The following is a 15,272-nucleotide window of genomic DNA, read 5'->3' as shown; positions in this document are numbered from 1 at the left end:
CCGCATAGAGTGAGATGATTTGATTACAAACACGCCATAGAAAACACGCTGCAAAATACCTTGTTTCCAATAAGAACCTGTTTATATCTGAAATTTAAACCAAAGTGAGACATAAATTACTGGACATTATCTGGATATGGCTGAAATTTCTGCGACTTGTTTGACATGACTTGTCTGAGAAAATGCCTGCGTTTTGGGCCCAGCCTCCTGACAGTTTCCCATTGTCTCCAGCCTTAGTGTGTTCTACAGAAGGCAAACAAGAAAACAAAGTATTTCTGTGACTTTCTCCAGAACTGGGAATGCTGGGGTAACTTTGAGATACTGGCAAGGTCTCCCCGAATGCACCTGCATGGGTACTATGTGCAGATACGTGATGACAGGCAAGAAACCAGGAACACAAGGAAGAGAAAATGTTAGTTCCCAAGAAAGTTTTGTCAAAGCGCTAGAAATGTTTACACAGCCTACCTCGCTCCACCTTGGAGCACCAGCTAAAGTATATCTCCCTTCCCATCTTCCTCTAAAACTCTAAATGAGAAACAAATAAAATTTTTGTAACCTTATATAGCCACTGCCATAACCCTATGTACCAGCCAGCATCCTTTATCTCTCACTAGCTGGAAATCTCGCTTTTTCATTGCACTGAATCACCAGATGCATTCATCAAACATGACAAATGCCTCCAAAACACTAAATCACACCACTCGATCTCAATGGGCTACATAATCATTGTCGTACCGACAATAAATTTGAAAATATCTGTGTTCCAGACCTAAATACCTACAGCTTCAACCAGGGCTGAGAAACTGCAGAGGGAAAACTGAATCCTAAATTAAGTTTAAGAGTTTTTCAGTCCCTCAGAATTTTGATAAACTCATGAATTTTTGTGAGACTTTTTGATTTATTTTTTAAAAAAATATATTATTTTTTTTCTACCCACAGGAATGATTCATGGAGTAAGAGATATTTTCCAAGAATAAGTTTATATCTTGGTAAGTACAGAAATGTAGAAGAGAAAAACTATTTACTTCTCTCCTGGGGAGCTGCCAGTCCTATGGCCCTCCCCATGCATTTCTCCCAGGTGCTCCTGTGTCCCAGAGGACCCGCACCTGCCCCAGGATGGCATTGTAAGGGGTTGGAAATATCTTCACAGCTTCCAGGGGGAGAGAAATGCAGCAGAGCATCCTCCTCGCTCTGTTGAACAGCACCCTGCACCTGAAGGGCAGTGGCAGGAAAATGCTAAGGGCATCGTAGGTCAGACTTAGGTATTGCTGAAAAGAAGCTGGGCTATGGATGCATGAGCAAGTTGCCCTAAGGATCCCATATATATCAACTGACCTGTGAGAACCGTGTCCGTGAGAGCCAGGCAATGCACGGTAACTTGATAACCTTAATTAAAGAGATTCTCATTCTCTTTCTTTGGCATTGGTTGAGGCTAGAAATGCGGTGCTACCTCAGATAACCTTATTTTATCCAGGAGCACGCACAGGCAGATTATAGCCCACTGTGCAGTAAGGTGTTTTCACTTCCACAGAGCCAGTACTCCGCGGTCAGAGTTTAAACAGACGTTTTGAAACCAGTTCAGTAGAAGATGCATGAATGTAAACATTTCCTCTTCGATGTTTATAACCCAGATTCAAAAGCCTTGTGGTTATATGTGAGATTGCAACATGGACGTGTAGAAAGTCTTTGTTTTCAGTCCATAAGTGAACCTTGATTTTTTTAAAAGTATATTTATGTACATGTATGTGCAAACACAAAGATATTGTCTCAAAAGCAAGTATACCATTTGCTGCTATGCAATCATACAGCATTTTCTTAGATCTCTGATAAGTGCCATTTATTGCATTTTTAATTTTAAGTCAGGTCAAAAAGGAGACTTGCCTGGGATTTTTCACTGTGGTTTGGTCACCCAGTTCCCACTAAAGCTGAGTGTGTGATTTTGCTGAAAAAAGATGCTGATTTTGCAAGAATGCAAAACCTGTGCTGACATCAGTGGGAGCTGTGTATCTGGAATGATTAAAGACCAACGCCAACGATATGACTGCATGGTATTAACCTGGGATCTGGGAAACGAGTACTTTTTGCTCTGCAGTCTTCTTAATAAAGGGCAGCTTAAGGTGACCAGAAGCCCAGTCCCGCTGATCATCTGCACTGTGAGCTTCCAAAGTCATCTGCTGGCCGCTGGTCAGTTCGACCTTGAAAGCAGTGATGAACATCAAGGGCAGAGGGCAGCTCTGCCCTCCCCTCCCAGCCTGGGTACCTGCCATCATGGGCCAGACCATCCACTGGCGGCAATGACAACCTTGTCCTCCCTGCCAGGCTCACAGGTCCTCACCGTGCTGCTTCTCCTTCCACAGCTCCTGGGGTGAGCTGAGCTCCTGGGGAGCCTCCCCACCAGATGGTAAGAGGATCTCTTAAATTGCTACGGCTGTAGAAAACTTCCACCACTACTTTTTCCCAGGCATCATCTGCTATACTCCAGTGATAAATCCAGTGTTCTGTATAAACAATTATTTCCCTGACAACCTAGTTTTCCATTAGAAAAATGCCCAAACCTGGGACTTATTATGGCAATTGACAGGTAAAAATTCAGCTTGTGTGGACTCATGCTGTTTAGCATATATACCCAAACAGTGAGGGAATGGCATGTGTCAAACCCACAGCCACCTTATTATACTGCGAGAACCACAGGGATGCACACAGTGACAGGGAAGCCAGATTCTTTTCAGCCCTCTGTCATATTCAGAGTGTTAACAGGGCTGAGATTAAAATATCTGAAATGTTTTTCACTGGTAAGAACTCTGGAAGTACTGATTCTTGCAGACTAATTGCCCCAAAAACAATTTTTTAACCCACTGTTTGATACAGCTTTACCTGACAAGCTAAAGAGAGGTGTCAGAAAGTTAAACCTGTTTGGACGAGGCTTATTTGATGTGAAAAGCAGCCAGGAGCCCAGCAGGAGGGTATTTTCCCAGCTGAGAATTACAAAAGAACAACTTCATTTTAGAGACGAGCTCAGAGGTAAGCACGTAAACCAGCCAGGTGCAGTACCCATCAGCACAGAGCCTCGGCGCGGGCTTGGCCAGGGTGTCTGCCGGCATCCTCAGCATCACAGGTTGCTTCAGGTTTCTGTTTTTAGAGCTGAGCTTTGCCTCATTTCATGATGATCAGACGGTGGGTACTGAGGGTCTGCGGTCCCTGATTGTGCCTGCAGAGCCAAAGAGCCTCCCCGTAAGCCACAAGCTGCAGTTGCAGGCACTCTGGTGGCATGGGCAGGGTGTAATTCCTAAACACCCTCAGGGGCCCCTGTGCCATCAGAAGACAGGGAGGACAGGGCCAGCAGGCTTACCCCTCTTTCTTGTCGGCTGGCAGAGGCTCAGGAGTAGAAGACATGGACCGTATGTGTTGGGGGCTGTTCCAGACCTGCTGGAATGCAGTTACCTCCGTGGTGCTTCATCAGCGGTTTCCATATATAAAGGGTATTTTGGAAGGAGCAGAAAATCGCTTTGTGCAATTAAAAATATCCAAAGGACTGGGGATGGTAGAGTGTAAATAACTAAATGACCAAATTGGCTTTCTCTTCTTGGAAGAGATCCATAACACAGATGCTGTTGGGCATGTTGTTGTTTGGATGACTCTGTCCTGTTCCTTCCTCAGCTGCCTGTACCTCCTGCTCTGCCATGACACTGCTGGGCTCCCTGCATTGCTACACTCGATTTGTTCAAATAACAGTCTTTCAAAGAATAATGCCCTTTTACTCAAGGTTGAGAAGTGGCTGAATCAGTGAAAGCAGCGCTTGGAAGTTTTCCTGGGAGGTTACTGTCTCAAGTACTGGTCAGGACCTCATCGGCTCAGCCTGTTAGAGATGCTGACACTGCAAACCCTGCTGGTGAGATTTCAGACTCTCGTCTTTCCTGATAAAAAGCCCTACAAATAACCTCCCTTGCTACAGAATGAAATATGAACTTGTATTTTTTTCTGATTTCCACAAGTAAACCCATTGCCCTCTAGATGCAAAGCTGCTTTCCACATCAGCAGCCATCCAACCTAGATGCAATCTTCAAGTGAAATTGTCATTAATGTGGCAGTGCCTGTAAATGACAGCATTGAGTAGCTGCAGTTAAGGCGGCTGCTCTCACTTAGATGGGCCCAGAGCATTAAATCTGTGTTCTGGATATGTTTGGTCCAGAGCAGATGTGCTATAGTCCATGTCAGAATCTGCAAATGCAAAGCGATGCTAACCTAAAAAACACCACCTATTTTTTCATAAAAATCAAATCTAGCTCTTAATGAAGCAGTTGTATTTTTGGCACCTAAATTGTTCTTAAAAAAAATAATTAAAAATGAATAGTGCTAATAGTCATTTAATTATGGGAAATGCTCACACTTACTGCTTTGACTTTTTCCATAGGAATGCGTCACTAAAAGGAAAGGATCTTACTTTAATACTGGCCAAAGCAAAACTCAAGCCCAGCCGCTGTTGATGCAACACAGCTTCTCACCTGAGCAAAACAGTTTGCCTTGCAGGAGCTCCAAGAGCAAGTTTGTTCCTTTAAATTAAATTATTTTTGAACCAAAAACATTGATCAGCTACTGTTATTTGTCTATTCTTTCTGTTGATGCCAAAAGGAATCTGTTTTTTCTACCTCTGTGGAGATGCATGATCAGAGCATTCAGTACACATCCATTTTTGCTTCAAGTTTTGTGCATGGTGTTACAGAAGAGGTTGAGAAATGCTGAGAAATAGGACGTTAAGTGCAGGACGCTGCGTATATTGGGTTAGGAACACAGGAGAAACAAAATCTGCTTGGTCTTTAACCTAGTTGTCCCCATCAGGCTGCGCAGACCTTGCAGCCGCTGCACGGGACGGCTGTAGCTGCGTGTGCCTTTCAACGAAACCACCCATAGGCGAGCAGCACTGATGGATTGGGACCCAGCATGTGGCACCGATGGACAAACCCTGCTTTTTCAGACATCAGTACAGGCATCTGGTTTTTGCAAAGCAGATCTCTCTAGAATTGCCTTCACGTGGTATTTGGGGCGGTTTGTTCTCTTTGGGTATTGGCAGGCGTGGAACTGTGTGAGAACAAAATGTCACACAAATAAATGATGACATAAGAAGCATCAAGGTGTGGTATGGGTTAAGGAGGTGGGATTTCAAGTAGGAGAAAAAAATTCCAGTCTTTCCAATCCAGCTCACCAGTCCCCTATGTGTGGAATAATTTTAGAGATAATTATTACATGCTTTCCTGAATATAATGTACTGTTACCTGTGCCCTGCAAAATAAAGCCATGTCTAATTCTGGATAACCACAGGGGTGATTTCATAGTTACACTGAAATGAGAATACTAACTTGTTAATGATCTTTACAGATCACATCATTTAATTCTGGGCTGTTGGTAGTTAAACCAAACTGGTCACAAAGGGGTACGTGCTCCTTCCCGTGCAGGCAGCAGCCCCTCTCGATTCCGACGGCAGGGAGAAAGGAGGATGCCGCTGGTGGCACAGCTCTCCTCCGTGGGCCAGTGTCAGCCCAGTGTTTGAGACAAAGCATGGGATGATTTGCTATTTCGCTTGCGTAACTACTCCACAACCTGGAGCAAAGGGTTTAAAGGCCAGGTCCTGCTGCTGCTGGGAGCGCTTCTGAAGTGCTGAGAGCCTCTGCCTCCCCTGCCAGCGATGTGTGACATGTTCTGAAGCAGGTGGAAATTACTGCCCAGAAAATGCTCGCTCTCACACAGGGCAATTAGGAACAATGGAGCTGCCGGGGACTTGATGGGCTGGAGGTGAAAAAAAACCACTGTGGAAAAGTACCAACAACTCAAGAGGTAATGCTGCTATTTTCCTCCACTTTCCAGCATTTTCCTGGCTTCAGGTGTGATTCTTCACTCAGTGGAACCTTTGAGTAAGCTTGTGGAGGGAGAGACAAATCTTAAGGAGCGAACTACAGAATCACGTTTATCCATGGTTTCCAGAAGAAAAGTAGAAGGGAGCAATCTGTTCTCCTTTCCTCTCCAAAAACAGATCCAGGAGCTCATTACATTGAAATAACATGATGAAGAGGCAAAGTTCACCCAATAAGGTAAAATAATTATAGCTTACTGGAAATCATAGAATCCTTTAGGTTGGAAAAGACCTTTAAGATCATCAAGTCCAACTTGTTAAATGATTAACAGATCTAGATAAAATTTGTCAAATAGTTGTGAACAAAAATGAAAGAATATGATCAGAAAAAACAGCTTTGAGAGATGTTTCTGACTTTTGTTTTTGAAACAGTGCTTCCATGTCACAGTTAGCTAAAAAATGACATCTTGGAAGCTTTAAAGGACTGTGAAACCCAACCATGCTGGACAAAGGCCTCTAAGAGCCCTTGAAGTAAGTTTTTCAAACATTTAGTCAGTAAAACTTTTGAGGGGGGGAATGGGTAACCCAAAAATATATTCAAAAATATATTTTAATGACTTTTTTTTCTTTACTTGCTTTGGCTACAAAGTGGGGAAAAAAATGATGGAGATTTTGTAGAGACCATCCAGCTGGTCCCACCAACAGCAGCTGGTCAGGATTTACCACCAACTTAACTAGTTCTATGGTGTTTAGATTCAATAAAAAGGTCGAACTCTCTTACCAGCTCTTTTAAAAATCCTGCTCACTTTTGTTTTTGGTTTTTTTTTTTTGTTTTGGAAGCCTAGGAGGCACATAAAATGCAATTCTCAGCAGAAGGACGGTAATTGGGAGAAAATGTAATAGATGGTCCACATTTCTCTTTGAAGTTCCCATTGATCAGTGTTTGCTGAGACTACTTTTCTAATCCATAACTCAGGAACATGAAGGAATTGTCACTTTATTCTTTGGGTGTATATGGCTTACCTCCTAAGAAAATAAGCTCTGGACGCCTCAGTAGCCTTTATTCAGGTTTTTCTTGCAAGATGGTGTAAAATGGGAAAGCATCAGGACCCCAGCTGTAATATTTTCCTGAATACACATTTTCCTGATGTTAATTGAAACAGCAGCACTTTTATGGTTTCTTTTTTTATGTTTGAATTTTGTGTAAGAAAACTACATCTAATACCTTCCACTCAAAGAGTGTGCTCGAGCATTGGTGCTCCTGCCTGGAGAGGCAGCTTGTGCTGAAAACCCAAAGCTTTCACAAAGTGCTTTAGACCCTGTTAGACCAGGGAGTTACAGCCAGATGCTGAACCAGCACTGGGAGCATGGACACAGAAAATGTCCTGGTGTTGAAGGTGCCACTTGGATGTAGAAAAGAGTCTCTGCATGGTCAGGCGCTACCAGGTCTTGATTTTTTTGTATTTCAGTGTCTCAACTGAAAACCTGGCGACTTCCTTGGCAGGAGTTCCCAAAGAGAAAATATTTCAGGCTTTGAGGATCTCACATACGCCGCTGCTGCAGCCACGTAAGTACCTGGTATGGGGGAAAGCTGGTCACAGGGAGGGCTGCTGGCTTGGACAAAACTTCTGGTGGCCAGAAACAAAACTGGCTCTATGACACATAAGTTTTCGTATTCTGCTGCTCTTCCCTTGTCTCAAACATAGAGCAAAACGGGCTCCCCATGCCTGCTGCCCAAAGGTGGAAGCACTCAGAACCAGGAGGAACGTACTGGGGTTCCTGACTACATTTTAATGAGAGAGAGAGAGAGAGCAAGATTATACTTGGGAGTGAGGAAATTATGGTGATCCAGAATTCAGAATAAGAATAATTAGTAAATAATGAGTAGAGTTGAGAAGGAAATCAATTTTTCAAGGACTCTGAAAAACGTGTTTAGAGCTGCAGTCTGGAACCTGCAGGCAGAGTCACTGCAAACACCATGTATCTGCTCGTATTAGATTTATCAGAAGTTTGTTAATCAGCTACTTCTAAAATACCTTTTGCAGCTGATCCGGTATTAATGAAGTGGTTTGTATCTCCCACCCCTAGGAGTTCTCCCAAGTCACATACAGCAACTGTCCCCATGCAGAGGAGAGCAGGGATGGGCGAGGGCCAGCCTGCCTGTGCAGAGCTGGGTGCAATGCTGCTCTCCAGAAGCAGCAATGCTTTCCACAATTTTGTCCCAGTTTGAGGAAAAAGAAGGAAAATGCTGATTTCTTACATGGTCAGTCCTACCAAAGTGTCTTCAAGCAGCAGGGGTTTAAAACTCCCGTGCCTGTAATGTGTTGCCCTGTTGCTGCCCTGCTGCATACCCCTGCTTTGACATTCTCTTTGTGCTGAGCACACTGGTTCCCACTCGGGGACTGACTAGTAATTCTTCATAACAGCCTTTCTGGGTGGTTTTGGCATCTATTTTTGCCCAGAAATCTCCTCCTCTTCTCTCTTCAGGAATACTGTAAAATCCTTCTCCATGGTCAGATCCTTCAGGACAAGCTGTGGTCATTGTATAAGTGCAGAGCACAATCAAAATGGAAATGGAAACAATTAAATATACACGACAAGCAGGTATTAAGGTGAGCCTAGATATGTTAATGGTTCATTTCAACCTTTGAACTAAACTAAATGTTGCTTTCATCTATTTTTAAAGAAATGTTTGTTTTCAGTGTGTAGATGCCCTGCTCCATCTGTTCTTTAAATGTTTTTTACTTAATCTTAAATATAGCAGCCACTGGCCACGTTTGTACAAAGCACGTGTGCTTTTTATGCCACCATAGATGAGGATTCACACAAACCTATCAGCCAGTGCATGGGCTAACAGGCAGACTGAGAAGCAATTACCTCCAGATCTCTCATTTTGAAAGTCGAGTGCTCTGTATTTAGGTTGATATTAATTACAAGGTGCTGGCATGTTTTGCACCATTGCACTTCCAGGATGGGTTTTTGGACCTGCTCATTCCAGTGCCCCTCTGCAGCTTTGCCGGCAGTGCTGGAAGGTATGGAGGCTGCAACTGCTTGTGCCAAACCCAGCAGAGCTTCTCAGAGCCATCGAAGGACCCAGCCTGTGCCACGCTGAAAGCACAAGCTCTGCTTTCATTGGCGTGTATATGGCTGAGCAGCCGTGATGGGAGCTGGCCATGGGGCTCCTGGCAGTCGCTCCGCTCAGAGCAGCCCTTGGGAGTCTCATTCTCACTCAGATGGTCTGAAAATCAGGGGCTGGGAAACTAAAAACCGGACTTTGTTTCTGGCCCTGTGCTGATGACAGGGGATCTAAACACTCAGACGCAGCACAAAAAAATCAGGGGACAGCTGATCAAGGTTGAATGTAGAGAAAGCACATTTGGATCTTGCAGTCAGGAAAGAGAGGGAGCGAGGGTTATTATATTTCTTTGAGCTTTCAGGTTGCCTTGCTGTCTCTGAGCAAGATGACAGCGGATGTCTTGTAAATATTTAAAGACGGAGCCTGACCCACCCCGTGCAGTGCTACACTGCGTGAAGGCAAAGACCAGCAGCAATCTTCCAATATTAAAATATGTTGATTCTGAAAATGTAGCTGAATTATTTTTTTTCAGGAAAAAAATCTGAAAAAAAAGCTACTCCTTTCAGGGAAGCATTGGGGGTTTTTTAATCAATATGTGACAGTCTAATGCCACATAACATCTGTGTGGTATTTCTGAGATGCTGGTTAACTTCATTAGTGGAAACCGTTCAGACAAAAATGGGCAGGGTTTTCCCGGGGATGACAAGGTGCTGTCAGCAGAGGCTATGCCAGCATATGAGTCTTCTCTAGATTTTCCACGCTTTTGAAGCTTGCTGCATAGTGGCAAAGGCGTAACTGCTCTTCTGTCCATGGTGGATAGTGACAGGACGTGTTATTTTCTGGCTGGAAGAGTCTTTCTGAATAATCCGTAAGATGTTTTTTACATGTTGCTGTGCCAAAATAGGAAGGCAGCTTCCTATGTGTTCTCACAGAGGATGGCACCGCTTCCACCACGGTGCACAGCAAGGCTCAGGATGCTGGGAGAAAATGCTACAGGCATTTCTCATCTTCCTGGGCCTGTGCTGCACCTCTGATGTGCAGCGCTGCCAATTTCTTTTGCTTCCATCAGTGGGAAATCGGTGCTTTTTGGTGCGATCCCAGCACGTTGCTCTGTATTTCCTGTGGAGGGCACAAATATGCCGTTGACCTTGCTTTCCTCGTTTTCCCCCAGCCCTCCTCATGCCAGCCAGGGACCCAGCCCCGCAGGAGAAGGCAGCCCTTTGCTCCTGTAGCTGGAGTGGGATTTCCACAGCTGCAAAGTTGCCTTTCCAAGGCAGCTCCGTATGTATTTTCCTTCGCCCAGTCTGATTCCTATTATACCTTTTGTTTGTTTGTTTCTGAGAGTTCTTCACCCAAACCAGTCACCAGTAAGGGTTTAAATGACAGGAAACCAACTGAGCGGCTGGCCGGAGGAATGGGATCTCCTGGCCAGCGATGCTTTACGTGCACTGCTGTGGAGCTGTGCAGGAGCGATGGCAATGACAGCAGCCCTGCTGTTGCTGTTGCAGGGCAATCGTGAAGGCAGGTTTCCCCAGCAGTCACTGCTGGCACAAAGAGCACAGGCTTATCGGACGCTGCAAAGGCACGGCCTGCATGGCAAGGGCTGGGCTTGGGCCACCTCGGCGTTCCCAGCCCTCCCCTGCAAGCCCAGGGCTGGGGGAGGGCAGAGGAGGCAGGTGGGACACGAGAAGATAGTGAGAGCCCACGGAGGGTGGGCTAGTGAGGGAGGTGGAACAGGGAGTGTGGGAAAGTGGGAAGGGAAATAAAAATAACTGAAAATTAGAAGAAAAAATGAAAGAAAAAGACTAAAGTGCAGCACGTGAAGAAGGGAAGGAGAGCTGTGTGTTCTTCACTCTTCAGGGTAGCTCAAGCAGATGTATGTCGTGGTTTTGTCTCCGTTTGATGTAGCAGGCATTGGCATTCGGATTCTGATGAAGGTCTAACGGTTCCAACCCCTTGCAGGTGGGGTGAGGGTACGGAGGCACGGCTGGTGGGGTGGCCAGCAGCACCGGGGCATTCCTCGCTCTGCAGCCACCTCCTGCACGCAGCAACTGCCCCGGCTGCGCTGCACAGGGCAGCCCAGAGGAAAAAACTCCTGTTGTAAAACCCAGTCTGGGAGACGTACATATACTTGCAGTTTACCACAAGTACGTATTGATTAGGGCAACAATGTCATTTTGTTTTGTGCTGAACAATTCAGTGTTTGGAATTGAGACCTGTCAGGAGCCAAATGACTTAGCAGAGCAAATTGAAAAGAACAGGGCTATAAATTGCAAGGGAATTCACTTTGTGGTTAACACTCGGGCGTGCTGTGAGAAACAGGGCTGTACACAAACTGCCCTGCCATGCAAATCCCAATCAATGTGCTGACAAAGTACCCTGCTGAACCCCAGTGTCTCACTCAATATGTCTTAAAATAGATGTAATTTAGGAGGCATGGGAAGGCATATATTTTGACCTTAAGTGATGCACGGATGGGAGGTATTGTGGAACTAATGAGGAGTGTATAGATGAGCTTTGTAGCAGCCTTACCGCATTTATTTCATATATATACTGCTAAACGTATTAAAATGGCTCTAACTGAAAAAGGACCTACTTGATATGTATAACACCATTTTCCTTCTCCAGTGTGTATTCTGAAAAGTCAGTACAATATTTTTGCCTAAGTATAAATCCAGGAATTGTCAGAAAACTAGGTCAATACATTCATCTAAAAACCTAGTAACCCTCCCCAGCAAGTTCACTCCCTGTGCCACTCACAAACCCCATGCCACAGGCAGTCACTGCGCAGCACCTCCACCCTTCCACAGTCCCCGGCGGCTTTTCAGGAGCCACACATCTCTTCATGCACTGAGCTGGCGACCACCAACTCAGACCGAAGGTCTTACTCAGCTCCTTGAGTGTCTTGGGCTGGATGATCATTCCCTCCAACTCTCCCTACGGTGTTCTCTGCAGTTGTCACCACCTACTTCTTCATGCTGCTGCAAAAGATGGTGGTTGGAGAGATACTACGGTTTCAAGAGGTGATGGCCAAAGCGTTTTAATGTCTTACATCATTGCTGTTTAGTCTTGGTCGATTAGAAAAATCCAGAAAAACAAGCAAATGCTCACAGAGATATTTGATGCACAAAAGGGACCTATAATGGAATGGTACCAATAGTGGTTGGGCTGCTGATTCTTAAAAGCAGTTCTGTAGTTCTGTACAAGGAGGGGAGCACACTGCAGAGGGGAGGCGGGGTGGCTTTGGATCCTGGTTGTTAGTTCAGCCATCCAGCACAGCAGCCAGCTTTTACAAAATTCCTGCTTGACAGCAAGCCAAGCATCGATGAAGCAGCATCACAGTATCATTAAATTTACAATGCTCATGGTAGCAGGAGCCAAGGAAGTTACACAGTCTAATGGAGGGGACTTCCAAATGCAGGAGATTTCAAGAATTATTTAGATCCCTGTAAAACCTTGTTATCCCAGATTATGCTTCCTCAAATTACAGATTATCTTTCCCACCAGTGTGACCATGTCATGTTTCAACCCAAGGGCAATTTCTCCTTTACTGGAGGGGCCCCGTGAGTACGCTGAAGCCGTAATTCCCCCTTTGGGTCTGGGTCTGCCCTAGGAGGGAGCCGGCTCGGGGGGTGGGGGGTGGGGGGTGGGGGGGTGTCTGTGCTCCGTGCACTTGGCTGCACTCCCTGGCCTGCTGCTGTATGGGAATTTGGGGGAGGTGGGGGTGAAAAACACAAAATGTAAGGAGAAGCTTGGACTGACACTTGACAACTTTCCTGTTTTGTAAATTGTCGAGGAATTTGAATTGCATGATATGTTTTCACTTGCAAATGTTTTGGATTTGTTATTTTTCCCTTTCCTACATATTTTAAGCTTATAGCATTGCATAATCTCTTTTTTCCTCTGTCCTTGTGGAGCCACAAGCAGATAGCAGTATCTCAGGAATCATTCCCTTGCAACAGCAGTCTGTTTTTGCCTGAAGACAAAATAATCCAAAAGATGTTAATAGTTTTAATTTCCAGGTGTGTAAGAGCTGATGCTTCTGGAAAGGTGTGGTCTTTAAACCTGTAGTAAACTCAGATGTCTCTGCAGAGCTCTGTGGGAGCTCTGTGTTTGTTAGAGGAGCAAAATATTGGAGCTATGAGGTGGTTTTGAAATATGGTACATTGTGGAAGAGCAATTGGAGAAGAATAAGCAGATGTTAAACTGAAAGGACTGCAGTGCAGTTCAGTCCTGGGCTGGTTTATGCTAAGAAAGGGCAGGAGAAGCCAAATGTTTAAGGAGGGCTGGAAGGGAATATTAGACAGCAGTCGGAGATGTTCAGATAAACAATAAACAGCCTGCTGAGCGCAAGGATTAAGAGATCAGTGGGAGAGAGATGTAAAAAGAGATGAAGGGGGAAAAAACAATTGTCATAAAATGCTGAGAGGATCCGGTCCTCAGCTTGTGCAAACTGGGTTAACGTCCTTGCATCAAGGATCACCAGCTCACGGGGTTGTCCCCAGCTCCCAGGGGCAGATAACACGCTCGCAGCCAGCAAGCAGTTTCTCCAAAGTGGTGGTAGAACACACAGGTAACAGACACTCATACATGTTATGGTGGAGAGGAAGATAGAAGGAAATGGGTGATTTTTTTTTAATGCCAGCTGGCACCTCATCTTTCATGGAAGAGGAGGAGGAGAAAGAGGAGGAGGTGAAAGGGGAGGAGGAGGAGGTTGGATCTTCCATGGGAGAGGAGGATGGAAGGATGGAAAGTTGCTGAGGAAACTATTATATTTCCTGCCATGATGCGATGGGGGAATTTGATCATCTTTTGATAACAACAGAAATGTCTTTGCAAAAATTCTGGGCTATCCTGGTAAAAAAAGTCAGGAGAGTTCAGTCCTGTGCCCAACAGAGAGGAATGGGATAAAGCGAGTGTGGCTTTTGAAGGTCCTTTGAGGCAACACACAGCACAGCGTCTCCGGTTTGCCTCCAGCCCACTACGCGATACGTTGCACACAGTGACAGAGCGGTTGTTACACAGGGACAATTCTCTGTTATTTTCTTTCCTTCCTTTTTTTTTCTTTTTTTTTTTTTTTCATTACACTCCACTGCAAGAAATACTCCTAGGATACTGAAAATAAACATCTCTTTCCTGACCATTTACCAGACATTGCTTCTAATTCATGGAAGCCTCTGCCCACCTCGGGAGTGAGGAGGAGACCCTGAGATGCCACCTGCCCCATCTGCTGGCTTTTGCACTTCAGGCTCTTTGCAATCAGGTTAAAAAGCATTTCAGTGGGAAAAGCAGCATTTCCACCTTCTTCCACTGATTTAAGCTTTCCTGTTAATGGCATGCATTTTCCTTTCCGCTGTGTGCAGTATAAATCTGGTTTGAGCTTTGTGCGATGTTCATTGGGCTCTGTGGGCTATTGTGCACAGTTATTCCACTGTTGCTGAGAGAATCTGGATCCCTTCCTATTATTTGTCTTTATTCTAGGGAATAAACATGCCGGCATTTTTCTGCAGATGTGCCTCCTCTACCGAAAAAATCCCCCACAGCACCAGAAAGCATTGCAGGCACAAAAGACGGAGGTGGAAATATATTCTGAAAATGCCACACTGGCTTTTCTGAAATGACGGTGTTGACATTTTGCGTTTACATTATCAAAATCATTGCGTGTGTGCTTCGGGGAGCAAAGCCACGGGACAGGGGGGTTGCGGGGGGTGCCAGGCAGTTGCTGTTCTCGGTCATCTTTGTCCAGGAGATTCCTCTCAGTTGCCAGTCTCACTCCCCTCTTGTGTTTTATTTAGAAAAGTTAAATTACTATTCCAGTGTGCTAGGATGAACATGATCTGGTCGCCGTATTTAATGTACCCTTGGATAACATTTAAATATGTAATGGCAAACCAAGCTGTGATAAACCTCTCACAATGAGTCAAGAGCAAGCTCATTTACAAAAGTACTTCAGTAGGAATTAAAATAAAATTTCCATCTTCCACAGTTACATTCGGATCCTAGTTGTCATTAACTTACTCAAAAACCCATTTGGTATTTCAAACTTTAGTAAATCATTGTGTCTTCCAATTAACTTTCATACCGCAGACAACATAATGTGACTAATTTCATTCAACTCTGTTGTTTAATAAACATCTAAACAATTCTTTATTTCTGAGTCACAAAGAAATGTGCAGTTATATTCTATTGTGCACGCAGTAATGGGCAAAAGGAAAATTACTGGAGAGAAATTAATCTTGTTCTTTTGGTTTATCAGCTTCGGAGGAGCAATACTCTGTGAGTGATGGGCACAGCCAGAGAATTAGCCACCCCCCCATCACAAGTGCAGCATTATTTGCGAGGAGAAAGTAT

At 44.7% G+C, this 15,272-nt stretch overlaps 1 long non-coding RNA gene across 3 annotated transcripts in view; it reads left to right on the top strand.

Annotated features, from left to right (window-relative positions):
- LOC114017068 (uncharacterized) overlaps nucleotides 1-15,272 on the top strand; it is a 44,127-nt gene that overhangs the window by 14,490 nt on the left and 14,365 nt on the right. For 2 of the 3 annotated variants that reach the window (XR_003561916.2, XR_003561910.2), the window contains 5 exons: nucleotides 940-3,889; nucleotides 5,860-6,083; nucleotides 7,315-7,412; nucleotides 8,333-8,457; nucleotides 10,093-10,202. This is a non-coding gene — a long non-coding RNA (uncharacterized LOC114017068). Of the gene's footprint in view, nucleotides 1-939; nucleotides 3,890-5,859; nucleotides 6,084-6,277; nucleotides 6,377-7,314; nucleotides 7,413-8,332; nucleotides 8,458-10,092; nucleotides 10,203-15,272 lie in introns of all 3 variants that reach the window. The other variant, XR_003561911.2, reaches the window with a different exon arrangement.

The sequence above is a fragment of the Falco cherrug genome, chromosome 4 (genome assembly GCF_023634085.1).
Source record: "Falco cherrug isolate bFalChe1 chromosome 4, bFalChe1.pri, whole genome shotgun sequence".
Lineage (NCBI taxonomy): Eukaryota > Metazoa > Chordata > Aves > Falconiformes > Falconidae > Falco > Falco cherrug.
Note: the sequence above shows the minus strand (reverse complement) of the source record. Positions and strands in the feature narration are given on the sequence as shown.